Source organism: Vulpes vulpes, chromosome 11 (assembly GCF_048418805.1).
Source record: "Vulpes vulpes isolate BD-2025 chromosome 11, VulVul3, whole genome shotgun sequence".
Lineage (NCBI taxonomy): Eukaryota > Metazoa > Chordata > Mammalia > Carnivora > Canidae > Vulpes > Vulpes vulpes.
The window spans coordinates 85,767,667-85,782,556 of NC_132790.1; the positions used below are offsets into that span (position 1 = coordinate 85,767,667).

The 14,890-nt window shown below is 45.6% G+C and overlaps 1 pseudogene; it reads right to left on the reverse strand.

Annotated features, from left to right (window-relative positions):
- Positions 1 to 8,764: 8,764 nt before the first annotated feature.
- LOC140594531 (ATP synthase subunit d, mitochondrial pseudogene) lies at positions 8,765 to 9,284 on the reverse strand (annotated as a pseudogene).
- Between the last annotated feature and the right edge of the window lie 5,606 nt (positions 9,285 to 14,890).

Here is a 14,890-nt window from a genome sequence, read left to right on the forward strand (position 1 = left end):
GAGTGGCTGGAGCATGGAGGGCCAGCTCGGGATCTGAGTGTCCTCTGGCATTTGGGGCTATCTGTGATTACAGCTGCACAGCCATGTTGCTGAATCTTGGGCCAGGACACCTTCCTCATGCTGAGGACCTGTGTGAGACATTTACTAAACTTTACTAGAAATAAGGTGGCCTTGGCATCTGTAGCAGCTAGCTTATAAGGTAAGGCCAGTTGTCCGGAGCCCCGGGAAGGCCCATGAGGGGGTGGCTGAAAGTGTACTTCCTTACTCCCTGCTCAAGCTTCTGTCCACAAATGGGCACTGTGTACAGAGCCTCTGTGCAGGAGGGCAGTTTTACATGCCTACCTTTGTTTTTTATTTTATTTATGTATTTAAAAAATTTTTAGATGCCTATCTTTGATGAAGTCCAGAGGAAGGGGAAGAGAAGGGCCAACTTTTGTGTTTTGCAATACTGGCCTTCTGAAGATTTCCCTCATGCCCAAATTGTGTGTGTGTGTGTGTGTGTGTGCTGCATAACTTGCATATGTAAACACTGTGCATCTCAAGTATACAGCCTGATGTATTTTTATTTACAGTGCACCATGTAACCACAACCCTGATCAAGATATGGAATATTGGAGCACCTGGGGAGGGTTCAGAAAGTTGAGTGACTCTTGGTTTTGGCTCAGGTCATGATCTCAGTTTAGTGGGATTGAGCCCCGAGTCCAGCTCTGCACTCGGTGGGGAGTCTGCTTGAGATTCTCTCTCCCTCTGGCCCTCTCCACTGTGCTCTTTCTCTCTCTCTCTAACATAAATCTTTTAAGAAAGATATGAAATGTGAACATTTTTGTCACCGCTGATGGTCTCCTTATATTTTTTCCTCTTTAATACCTACTCCCAAGGATAACTGTATTCTGATTTCTATCACCATAGATGGACTTTGCCTGTATATAAATGGAGCATACAGCATGTACTCTTTTGTGTCTAGTTTCTTCTGCATAACATATTTTTGATATCCATTCATCTTGTTGCATATGTCAGACATTAGTTTCTGTTTATTGCTGTATAATATTCCAGAATTTGCTTATCTGTTCACCTATTAAGGGACATCTGTGCTATTTCCAGTTTTGAGGTATTATAAATAAAGCTGCTGTCAACATTTTCACACATGTCTTTTTCTGAAGGGTGTTTTATTATTCTTGCATGAATACCTAGGAGAGTAGGCATATGTGTAGTGTTAAAAGATATTGCCAGTGGTTTTCCAAAGTAGAACAAATTACAGCACTGTGCAGACAGAGAAACATGCTCTTACAGGGCATTTTCCTTATAGATAGCATTCTCCACTGTGTATCTCCAGCTACTATCAACAGCATCACTGTAATAGAATAAAATAGATACCCTTTGTTAAGCACTTATTTTGAGCAAGAAACTTTATATTCATGTTCTCATTTCATTTTTATGACAAATCTAAGGTATTGGTACTATTCTCATTTTATAGATGAAGAAACTGAGGTGCAGAGAAGCTAAATAACTTGCTGAAGGCTCCCAGACAATAAATGGCAGCTGGATTCTGCAGCCCTGAGTTTCACCTCTATTTGCCTATGCAAGGTCAGGAAGTCCTTCCTTCCATCCGACCAAACCTAGCTGTCATTTATGAGATCCATTTCCTATAACTTCTGGTTTTCCCTATATACATTATCACAACCAACCCTGAGATCAATGTACACACACATATGTACACAATCACTGTCTTAGCCACACACACTTACGTGAAGAAGAAGGGCATGAGGGCCAATTCAGTGAAAAACACAAAGGTTGCTGAGCCTTGGGCTCAGCAACCTGATAGTGTGCATCTTAGGGAATTTGCAGATGATTGGACCAGGGGCAGTTCTGCTTCTGGATGCTATAGAGCAGAATTCGGAGCCCATCGTTTTCTGAGAAGGGCATTTGGTCTTCCTCCCAAATGCTGAGCCAAACCCATGACCATGATGCATTAGGGGCATTAGCCTGAGTGTCTCTTCATCGACAGAGTTTGTCCAGGGATGGTCATATTTTCCTAGAAGGAGATGAAAACCTGGGAATGGGATGCCTGGGTGGCTCAGCGGTTGAGCGTCTGCCTTCGGCTCGGGACATGTTCCTGGAGTCCCAGGATCGAGTCCCACGTTGGGCTCCCTGCATGGAGCCTGCTTCTCCCTCTGCTTGTGTCTCTGCCTCTCTCTCTGTGTGTGTCTCCCATAAATAAATAAAATCTTAAAAAAAAAAGAAAACCTGAGAATGTTGTACCTTGCTTGGGCTTGGGAAAGTGTTGAGTAGGGAGGCAGATTTGTGTGGTCTGAGTGGGGAGAAAGCATCAAGTCTGGAGAACTGCACTTGCGGCAAGAGAACTTGACTGGGCCCTGAAAGCAGTGGTCACTCTGAGGAGAGCCAAAAGCCTTCTTGTGGTCCTAAAAACGTTGTAACCAAGTATCCCAGCCCCTGGGCTTGAGCGAAAGGGGTGCGTTGACCTCATGGGTGGAGGCAGTATATGGGTACTACACTGTGCAGCTGGCTCCTCCTCAGGCCCCTTTTTAGACTAATTGAGGGCTTGCTGGGCTCCGGGTTTGTAATTGGGGGTAATTGTTGACAGGCTGCTGTGGTGGTACAAGCAAGCTTTTGTTGGGGAAACAGTGGTCAGGATTTTGGTGCTTTGAGTGGGAACAGTCCAGCATTCTGGTCTGCTCAGTTCCAGGTACTTCTTGGTACCTAGCCTTTTGCTAGGGGGCAACATTTCTGAGGAATGGGGACTGGTAGCATGTTTGAACAGGAAGGGGCCCACTCATTTACCGGATGGGAACTCAGGTCCAGAAACGTACGAGGTCTGCTTTAGGCCATAGAGGTAGATGGAAGGGAGGCCCTGGTACTATAATTGATGCATGCCTCCCCACAGGGTGGGAGGCCCCATGGTGGAATGGTTAACACAGACCTCTGTTCCAATTCTTAGGGATATCAGCCTGGAAAATTATGAAAACTTGCTGAGTTTTAGAATTTTATCATTTTTTTATTTTTGCTTTTTAAAAAGATTTAATTTATTTGAGAGAGAGCACGAGCAGAAGGAGAGGGAGAAACAGACTGCCTGCTGAGCAGGGAGCCTGACATGGGGCTTGATCTTAGGACCCTGAGACTATAACTTGAGCTGATGGCAGCTGCTTAACTAACTGAGCCATCCAGGCACCCCGACTTTTATCATTTTTTAAATAGGCAATATGTTCACATATACCAAAAAATTAAAAATATTGAAGGCTTACAGTGAAAAGTCTCCCACCTCAGTCTCCAGGTTATCCATGTCACAGGTAGCCAGTGGCCCTGGTTTTATATATATCCTTTCAGACGTATTTTATGCACATACAAACACATGTACATGCATTCTCCTGCCCTCCTTCACCTTTTGCATATGGCAGCATCTAATGCACAGTGCTCTATACTTCAGAGATCTTTCCATATCAGTGCATTTTCTTTTTACAGCATTAGACTTTAGAGTATTAGGCTTCTTCCAATCTTTTGCCTTTTTATTTTTTTTAATATATTTTTTAAAGATTTATTTATTTATGATAGAGAGAGAGAGAGAGGCAGAGACAAAGGAGGAGGGAGAAGCAGGCTCCATGCCGGGAGCCTGACGTGGGACTCGATCCCGGGACTCCAGGATCACGCCCTGGGCCAAAGGCAGGCGCCAAACCGCTGAGCCACCCAGGGATCCCTTCTTTTGCCTTTTTAAAAAAGATTTATTTATTTATTATTTTAGAGAGAGAGCGAGCTCATGCAAGCAGGGAGAGGCTGAGGGGAAGAGGATGAGGGAGAGAGGGGCAGAGAAGCAGACTCCCTGCTGAGCACAGAACCTGATGATGATGATGATGATGATGATGATGATGATAATGATGATGCGGGACTCAATCCCAGGACCCGGAGATCATGACCTGAGCCAAAACCAAGAGTCAGAGGCTTAACTGATGGAGCCACCCAGGCACCCCCAATCTTTTGCTTTTATAAAGAATATTGTAATGTATAATCTTGTATATGCCTAAGTTTGTAGGTGTGTGCCTGTATCTGTAAAGAAAATTCTAAAGTAAAGAGTTAGGTCAAAGGGTGTCAGAGATGTGAGTATTTGTAACTTTGGGATGTTACCAATTACCCTTCTTATTTATGGAACCACCATTATACATGCCCATAAGTGTATGGGATTCCTGTTTCTCTACAGCCTCACTAACACACATCTTTCTTTCTTTTTTTTTAAATAATAAATTTATTTTTTATTGGTGTTCAATTTGCCAACATGCAGAATAACACCCAGTGCTCATCCTGTCAAGTGCCCCCCTCAGTGCCCGCCACCCAGTCACCCCCACCCCCCACTCTCCTCCCCTTCCACCACCCCTAGTTCGTTTCCCAGAGTTAGGAGTCTTCCATGTTCTGTCTCCCTTTCTGATATTTCCTACCCATTTCTTCTCCCTTCCCCTCTATTCCCTTTCACTATTATTTATATTCCCCAAATGAATGAGACCATAAAATGTTTGTCCTTCTCCGATTGACTTACTTCACTCAGCATAATACCCTCCAGTTCCATCCACGTCGAAGCAAATGGTGGGTATTTGTCATTTCTAATGGCTGAGGAATATTCCATTGTATACAGAGACCACATCTTCTTTATCCATTCATCTTTCGATGGACACCGAGGCTCCTTCCACAGTTTGGCTATTGAACACCCATCTTTCTATTTAAGAAATAAATCCTACAGATATAGTTGTGGACCCTCCTGTATCTTTCCTCAACTCCTCCCTGTTCCTCCCTCTCTTGAGGTGATCACCATGGTAAACTTGGTGCTTAATAATCCCATACCTGTTTTTATACTTATACTGCAAGTGTATCCACTCCTAGGCAATACTTAGTATTGTTCTGTGTTTCATAGCTTTATATAAATGGTATCCTGCTGTTGCAGAAAGACACATGCTTGCTTTTTCATTCATCCTTATGTTTGTGAAAAGTTCCTAGTTGATACACAAAGACAAGCTCCATTCCTTTTCACTATGTTGCACCATGCCATTGTTTCTGTTGAGGGATGGTTGGGTTATTTACTATTCTTTACTGTTACCAGTAGTCCTTCTATGGACCTTCTTATATATGTCTGCTGGTGCTCATGCGCTACACTTTACCAAGAAGTAGGACTGCTGGATCAAAGGGCACAGACATCTTCAAACTTTACTAGTTATTGTTAAACAGCTTCTTTGTCGGTAAATCAGAGACAGCGATGCCTATATCCCAGAAAGTCAGTGTCAGTGAGTGAAATGGTATAGTGGGAGAGAATCTGGGTTTGGATTTCGGCAGGTCTAGACTTAAATTTTGGCTCAATGATTTATCTGGTGTGTGACTTTGGGCCTGGTATTTAGCCTCTCTGTGCTTCGGTTCCCTGGTCGGCAAAACAGTAATGATAGTATGTAGGTAGTAGGGTTCCTGAGAAGACTAAGTAGGATTCAGTGGGAAGAATAACACAGGATCTGGCACAGAGGAGGCACTAAAAAAAAAAAGTCTCAGCAATTATTATTACTATTTACATATATTTATTTTTTATTAAATAAACTCTATCCCCAATGTGGGGATCAAACTCATGACCCCGAGATCAAGAGTTGCATGCTCCAGGTGCCTGGTGGCTCAGTCGGTTAAGCTTCTGCCTTTGGCTCAGGTCATGATCTCAGGGTCCTGATATTGAGCCCTGGTTGTGCTCCCTGCCCCATGGGGAGCCTGCTTCTCCCTCTCCCTCTGCCACTACCCCCTGCTTGTGCTCTCTCTCTCTGTCAAATAAATAATTTTTTTTTTAAATTTATTTATGATAGTCACAGAGAGAGAAAGAGAGGCAGAGACACAGGCGGAGGGAGAAGCAGGCTCCATGCACCGGGAGCCTGATGTGGGATTCGATCCCGGGTCTCCAGGATCGCGCCCTGGGCCAAAGGCAGGCGCCAAACCGCTGCGCCACCCAGGGATCCCAATAATTTTTTTTTTTAAAAGAAAGAGTTGCATGCTCTACTGACTGAACCAGCCAGGTGCCCCAATTATGATGATGATGTCTTTCATCTCTTTGTTTTTTTAACCTGTTATTGTGGTAGATTTCATTTTAAAAAAAGATTCTATTTATTTATTCATGAAAGACACACACACACACACACACACAGAGGCAGAGACACAGGCAGAGGGAGAAGCAGGCTCCACGCAGGGAGCCCGATGTGGGACTTGATCCCGGGACCCCAGAATCACATCCAGAGCTGAAGGCAGGCACTCAACCACTGAGCCACGCAGGCGTCCCTTGTGGTAGATTTCAGACTTTCAAAATAGGAGAGAGGATAGTACAATGAACCCTCATCTGGCTCTACCCATTTCTTCACCCATCCTTGATGAGATTCTTTTGAAGCCAATCCCAGAAATCCCATCCATGACTTCACTCATAAACATATAAGCTTATATGCCTAAAATATAAGCACTTAAAAGAAGCACAGCTACCATACCATCACCATACCTAAAAACTGAGCAGGATTTCTTAGTATATCAAACTCACAGTTAATATTCAAATCTTCTCAATAGTCTCAAAAGGATTTTACTGTTGGTTTGAGTCAGGATCCAAACAAGATCCATACATTACATTTGGTTAATATGTCTCTTAAGTCTCTTTTAATCTATAGGTATCTTTCTTCTCTTTCCTCCTTGCAATATATCTGTTAACAATAGAGGGGCGCTTGTCCTATGGAGTTTCTCGCAGCCTGGATTTTGCTGATTGCATCCCTGTGGCATCTTCTAGCATGCCCTCCTGTCCTGTATTTTCAGTGCATTGTAGATCTAGAGGCTTGGTTAGATCAGGTTTGATATTTTGGCAAGAACACTTCACCAGGAGTGTTCTGTAGTTCCATCAGGGGACACTAATGTGTGTTTTTTTTTTTTTTTTTTGGATTTTAACATTCATTGATAACCACTGCCTAGAGCTATTATTCATTAAAGTTTATTAGCAAAATCGTGATATTCCTTTTTTTGGTATATATTTTTTATTGGAGTTCGATTTGCCAACATACAGCATAACACCCAGTGCCCATCCGGTCAAGTGCCCCCCTCAGTGCCCATCACCCAGTCACCCCAACCCTCCGCCCCCCTCCTCTTCCACTACCCCTTGTTGAGTTAGGAGTCTCTCATGGTTTGCCACCCTCTCTGATTTTTCCGACCTATTTTCTTTCCTTTCCCCTTTATTCCCTTTCACTATCATATTCCCTGTATGAGTGAAACCGTATAATGTTTGTCCTTCTCCGATTGACTTACTTCACTCAGCATAATACCCTCCAGTTCCATCCACGTCGAAGCAAATGGTGGGTATTTGTCGTTTCTAATGGCTGAGGAATATTCCATTGTATACATAGACCACAGCTTCTTTATCCATTCATCTTTCAATGGACACCGAGGCTCCTTCCACAGTTTGGCTATTGTGGACATTGCTGCTCTAAACATTGGGGTGCAGGTGTCTTGATCTTTCACTGCATCTGTATCTTTGGGGTAAATCCCCAGCAGTGCAATTGCTGGGTGGTAGGGTAGCTCTATTTTAACTCTTTGAGGAACCTCCACACAGTTTTCCAGAGTGGCTGCCCCAGTTCACATTCCCACCAATAGTGCTGGAGGGTTCCCCTTTTTCCACATCCTCTCCAACATTTGTTGTTTCCTGTCTTGTTAATTTTCGCCATTCACACTGGTGTGAGGTGGTATCTCATTGTGGTTTTGATTTATATTTCCCTGATGGCAAGGGATGTAGAGCATTTTCTCATGTGCTTGTTGGCCATGTGTAGGTCTTCTTTGGAGAAATTTATGTCTTTTGCCCATTTCATGATTGGATTGTCTGTTTCTTTGCTGTTGAGTTTAAAAAGTTCTTTATAGATCTTGGATACTAGCCCTTTATCTGATATGTCACTTGCAAATATCTTCTCCCATTCTGTAAGTTGTCTTTTGGTTTTGTTGACTGTTTCTTTTGCTGTGCAGAAGCTTTTTATCTTGATGAAGTCCCAATAGTTCATTTTTTGCTTTTGTTTCCCTTGCCTTCATAGATGTATTGTCTATGAAGATTTATCTATTTATGATAGACATAGAGACATAGAGAGAGAGAGAGAGAGAGAGAGAGAGGCAGAGACACAGGAGGAGGGAGAAGCAGGCCCATGCCAGGAGCCTGACGTGGGACTCAATCCCGGGACTCCAGGATCGCACCCTGGGCCAAAGGCAGACGCTAAATCACTAAACCACTGAGCCACACAGGGATCCCCTTCATAGATGTATCTTGCAAGAAGTTGCTGTGGCCAAGTTCAAAAAAGGTGTTGCCTGTGATCTCCTCTAGGATTTTGATAGATTCTTGTCTCACATTTAGATCTTTCATCCATTTTGAGTTTATCTTTGTGTATAGCGTAAGAGAATGGTCTAGTTTCGTTCTGCACGTGGATGTCCAATTTTCCCAGCACCATTTATTGAAGAGACTGTCCTTTATCCAGTGGATAGTCTTTCCTGCTTTATCGAATATTAGTTGACCATAGAATTGAGGGCCAATTTCTGGGTTCTCTACTCTGTTGCATTGATCTATGTGTCTGGTTTTGTGCCAGTACCACACTGTCTTGATGATCACAGCTTTGTAGTACAACTTGAAATCTGACATTGTGATGCTCCTGGCTCTGGTTTTCTTTTTCTTTTTTTTTTTTCCGTATCATTATTTTTAATGTCCAATGTTTATAATATGAGGGCCGGGGCTTTCTCCTCAACTCAAGTTTATAAAGTTTCAATTGGCTTGTGAGGCCAATAGGGATACTTCTTCTTGTCTAATTTGGTTTCTGGGAAGACTTCATTCAGGTCCTCAATGGTCATCTGATCAAAGGGAATTATGTTCTTCATCTTCTCCAGCTCTTTTTCATATTCTTCAATCCTGGCCTTGAGAGGGACAAAAACTCAGCACAGCTTTTCACATCTTCTTTTTCCTCAGCATCCACCTGGACAGTGTATTTATCCTCTGGCACAGGAATCTTCAGGGCATTAAACTTCTTCTAAAAGTCATCTACCAAGCCAGCCTTTGCCACATTGGCCTTGTAGTAAGCCCAGTCGATAGCAGGTGGTTTCTCAGGAAGAGTAGCCAACCTGGAGGTAAGCATCTCATTCCAAGATTTCAGGGAGTTGGCAATGGCCTTCTGGTTTCGGGGTATGATCTCCCCAAAAGCTACCCACTTAATGGTTTTTAGAGCAAGTTTTCGCCCAGCCATCTTGAGATCCTTCACCGACCCTGGCGGCCCACAGTCCACACCTGGCTCTGGTTTTCTTTTTCAATATTCCCCTGGCTATTCAGGGTCTTTTCTGATTCCACACAAATCTTAAGATTACAAAATGGTGATATTCTAATTCTGTTATTCCTTCTTCATTAATTAACTGGATTATTCCTTTTAAAAATATTTTATTTATTTTTTCATTAGAGATACACAGACAGAGGCAGAGACATAGGCAGAAGAAGAAGCAGGATCCCTGCGGGAAGCCCAATGCAGGACTCAATTGCAGGACCCCAGGATTATGACCTGAGCCAAAGGCAGATGGTCAACCACTGAGGCACCCTCGTACCCCCTAACTGGACTTTTTTTTTTTTTTAAGATTTTATTTATTTATTCATGAGACACACACACACACACACACACACACACACACACAGAGGCAGAGGCAGAGGCAGAGGGAGAAACAAGCTCCATGTAGGGAGCCTGACATGGGATTCCATCCTGGGTCTCCAGGATAACGCCCTGGGCCGAAGGCGGCGCTAAACCGCTGAGCCACCCGGGCTGCCCCTAACTGGACTATTCCTTTTTTTTTTTTTTTTAATAATTTTTTTTTTTAAATTTTATTTATTTATGATAGGCACACAGTGAGAGAGAGAGAAGCAGAGACATAGGCAGAGGGAGAAGCAGGCTCCATGCACTGGGAGCCAGACGTGGGATTCGATCCCGGGTCTCCAGGATAGCGCCCCGGGCCAAAGGCAGGCGCCAAACCGCTGCGCCACCCAGGGATCCCAACTGGACTATTCCTAAAAGAGAAACTTCTCTTTATCAACCGTCTGCCTTCCCTGAGGTAGAATCCTTCAAGGACAGGCAGGATGAGTGATGGATTCTTCTTATATTTAATGACAGTGACAGTGGGACTCTATGTGATCATTTAGGAAATGGCTGATTTTGTGGGTCCTGAAAGATATTGGGCAGTGTTTTCCATTCAAAAGCAGAAAGGAAGAAAAGGAAGAAATGAATAAATGCACCAACTCCCTAATCACATCATTTGTTTCTTCACACACATTTGTTGGACCCTTTTCTACGCAGTGGCTGTTCTGGGTGTGGGGATGCTGGGAGGAGCAATGCATGATTTCTAAATGCCCATGGGGAGCTCCAGGTGACAAGTACACAGCCTGAACACAGCTCCCCCCAAACCAAGACACAGGCGCCACAGGAGGGAAGATGAAGAAAGGAAGGATTTCTGCCTGGGTAATCTGGGAAGGCTTAATGGGTAAAGGTCAGGCCCCTCAGGGGAGGCCCCAGTAGGGCTGAGCTGCTCATCAATACCACTGCAGGTGCTGGGGGCCCGAGGACAGCATGTTGTTGCTCTAATCAAGAGGCACTTTCAACTGTGTGCCTGTCAGATGCCCAGAGAAATACCGAGCACTCTGGTGGACATAAGAAATTTGAACCACAATAGATCAGCAAGCACTGGGTGTAATTCAACAATTTTTTTTTTTCCCAACAAATGTTTGAATGTTTATCGTGTACTCCAGAAGCAGGCTCTGCAGGTGAGTTGGGCACGCTCCCTACCTCCAACAGGCCATTTGACCATCTTGGCAGGTTCACGTTCTAGGTGCTCTGTGTTCCCGTATACCCCTCCTCTCACCCCAAACTAGAGGTGCATTCTTAGTCATGTGGGCCTTCTGTCTGCCCTGCTAGGGCATGGTAACGGTGACTTACCCATCTGCATCTTCTCAGCTGCTTACTGTTCATTCTTCAGGTTGGCTCATCACTTCTTGGAGGTCTTCCCTGGCCCAATCCATTGGCAGGCTAGGTTGGGTATTAGAGTTCCCATGGCACTTTGTCTGTGTTTCCTTGTATCTCAGCAATTATTACTCTCCTTTGTAATTTATCTTTCTTTTCTCTTTTCTTTTTTTAAAGTAGACCCCATGCCCAGTGTGGAACCCAACATGGGGCTTGAACTCATAACCCTGAGATCAAGACCTGAGATGAGATCAGGAGTTGCAGGCTTAACCGAATGAGCCACCCAGGTGCCCTATATATTTTTTGAATTGATTTTTTTCCCCGTCTTCTACTAGACTGTGAACTCTCTGAGGGCAGTGGTTGTGTTCTTCATATCTTTGTATACGAGTGCCTGATGTATCTGTGTGTCTGGCCGAAAATGTTAAATGAATGCCTGTGATTCTGTCAGTGCTTCTTTCTTACAGGTGAAGACTAGTCTGAGAAGACTATACACTCAAATGTTGTAAGTCATTGACACTTTAGTATGAATTGCTCTGTGATTTAATTACATTTCTGTCAGAGGCAGACGCTGGGAGTGGGAAGGAAGCTAGGACAAGTGAGGCTCCAAATCTAGGCTCCAAAAGTGTGTGTTCAATGAAGTGGAGGGGAATTGAGGGTAGGCGAGGGTCCTGGGAGGCTCTAGGGCAAAGGCAACGGGCAGTCCCCACAGGCTCTGGAGCGTGGGAAGTCCGGGTGTGCCAGGCCTGCCGGCGCACTAGGGTGCAGGACGCGGACCAGGCGCCCCGCGTCCCATCGGGCCGGAAACGGGGCTCGCCCGAGCGCGGGGGGCTTCCTCGCTTTGTGCCGCGCCACTTCCCCACCGAGGCCCGCCGGAAGCAGCGGCCGGCGGTCGGGCCCGCGGGCGCGCTCTCTCCCCGCCGCGCTCAGGAAGCCCGCGGGAGCGGGGCCCCGCTCGCCGCGCCCCACCGCGCAGGCCTGGCGCCGGGGCGCACGGGGGCGCACGGGGGCGCACGGGGGCGCACGGGGGCGCACGGGGGCGCACGGGGGCGCACGGGGGCGCACGGGGGCGCACGGGGGCGCACGGGGGCGCACGGGGGCGCACGGGGCGGGGGGCCTGCAACGCGGTCGCCTGCGCCGTCCTGCCTCCGGGGTGCCCTCCGCGAGCCCCGCGGGCTTTCCCACCGTCCGCCCCCCTCCCCCCGCCAGCCCTCACCGCCCCCCCCTGCTAAGCGGGCTTGGGATGCCCGTCGCCGGAGGGACTGGAGCAAACGTCCAGAGATGGGGGGCGGGGGGCTCCGACTGCAGCTTCGCTGCGGCCGCTTCCGGAGACGTTTCTTTTTTTATATTTTATTTATTTTATTTTATTTATTTATTTTATTTTATTTTTTATATTATACTTTATTTTATTTTTTATATTTTGTTTTATTTTATTTTTATATTATATTTTATTTTTATATTATATTTTATTATATTTATTTTATTTTTATATTTTATTTAATTTATTTTATTTTTAATATTTAATTTAATTTATTTTATTTAATTTTTAAATATTTTATTTTATTTTTTATATTTTGTTTTATTTTATTTTTATATTTTATTTTATTTTTTATATTATATTTTGTTATATTTTATTTATTTTATTTTATTTTGTTTTATTTTATTTTATCTTATTTTATTTTTATTACTTTTTTTTTCCGGAGACGTTTCCACTGGGGCTTTTAAGGCCCAAAGAGGGTGCCTGGGAGGCATTCTTTGGGGGAGGGGCAGCACTGGCCCCCAGGTGAAGTCCATGCGGAGGGAACACCTGGCGTGGGAATGGCTGGCTCTTCCTCACAGGCCTGCCTGAGCCCTCGTTGCCTTTCTCTTTCTTTTCTTTTCCTTTCTTTTCTTTCATTTATTTGAGAGAGAGAGCAAGAGAGCGCGCCAGTGACAAAAAGGAAGAGAATCCTCAAGCAGACCCCCGCTGAGCACGGAGCCCTATGCAGGCTGGATCTTAGGACCCTGAGCGCATGACCCTCGTGGAAATCCAAGAGTTGGGAAATCAGGGGTCCCCAGGCTTAACCAACTGAGCCATCCAAGCGTCCAGGCCCTAGTTTTCAATGAGAAATGGGTGCCCACGGGTTGTGGCACAAGCAAAGGCTTCCAGGACACTTACATGTCAAGAGATGGTCTTTTCTTAATCTGAATAGTATACGAAGAGGAAACACAATCATGTGGGCTTGGGTGTGCTCATGCACACAGTTGCACATACATGCTGCACGCTTGTATGCTCACACTTGTACACACAGTTGTGCACACAGGTGCACCAGTGTCTTCCCTGGTCTGTGTGCAGGGTGTGCAGACACACTCCTTTTGTGTCCAGGTTGAGTCTTAGGAAATTGGTCCATCCAGAATGCCGATTACATATGGCAGTCTGTGTTTGCCGAATGCTTCCCAATTTTTCTTTATCTTTCAGGTCTGGGAAGGAGATTTCTGTTAAGATCCCACCAGATTTTCTTTGACTTCTGGGGTTTGGGGGCAAAATTTTGTGTGTGTGTGTGTGTGTGTGTTTTCCCAAACTTTAAACTATAGGAGCCATCTGGCATCTGGAAGGAGGCCTCTGCCACATATGTGGGTTTGCTTGAGCCTGCTGCCCCCCTCCCCCGCCCCCCAAGACTGCCTTTAGGTGCCACTCCATGGTTGTAGAATTTGTTATTCATTCATGAATTCAGATGAACTTATCTAAGCATCTCCTCTGAACTGGCCCTTTGCTAGGTCTGGGGATCTAGAGAAGAAAGTTTTGTTCTTGCCCTTGGGGGACAGCAGTTTAGTGGGGAGTTGGATAGATAAACAGACAAATGCAAAATGCAAATATGGTTGATAAGAACTCTGATGTGGGAAGGTCAAGGGAATTGGGGTATTCTTTCTGGAGGAGGTGATGCTGAGGCTAAATCTTGAGGGATGAGTAAGAGCCAGGGAAGGTGTGGGGAGGGCATTCCAGTAAGACATTTGTATGTAAAGGCCCAGAGCTGAGGGAGGGAGTGACGCTCTCTGAGGACCCCAGTGGCTAGGTTTAGCAGTATCCAGTGTGGGGGAGGGGCAGTGGGCACTGGGCTGTGAGGCTGGACAGCTTGATAAGGTCTATAACACTGAAGGCTGAAAGTACCTCCCCGAGGGACTTGGACTTCATTCTGAGGCCACTGGAGGTGTTCTATGGGAGTGGAAGGGAGGACTTGTGTGCTGGGAAGATGATTCTGGCTGCAGTGTGGTGAGTCCAGGAGAGAGATGATGGGCCTGCACTAAGGAAGGAGCAGGTGGACGGAGACAAGGGCACACCCTGAGAGCCATTTAAGAAGTGGAATCTGGGCAGCCCAGGTGGCTCAGTGGTTTAGTGCCTCCTTCAGTTCAGGGCATGATCCTGGAGACCCCGGATCAAGTCCCATGTCAGGCTCCCTGCATGGAGCCTGCTTCACCCTCTGCCTGTATCTTTGCCTCTCTCTCTCCCCCCTCTCTGTGTTTCTCATGAATAAATAAATAAAATCTTAAAAAAAAAAAAAAGAAGTGGAATCTGTGAGACTGGACTGAGTGGAGGTGGAGGGCTGGGGGAGTCAGAACCACTCCCAGTTTCTGGCTTGGGCCGCTGGATGTAGTGTTTGGCTATTCCCTGAGGCAGGGAAGGCTGGAGGCACAGGCTTCTTGGCTCAGATGATTGTGTGGAACATGCTGCATTTGAGGTGCCTGAGGGGCATTCAGGTCATGATGTCTGGAAGGTACTGGGACACACAAACCTGGCCTCAGGAGAGAGGTGGGGCAGGATGAAGTCACGCAGGAAAGAAATGTGGGGAGAGAAAAGTGAACATTGAAGGAGAGAGATGGGTAGGTAGAATGGGGAGCCTGGA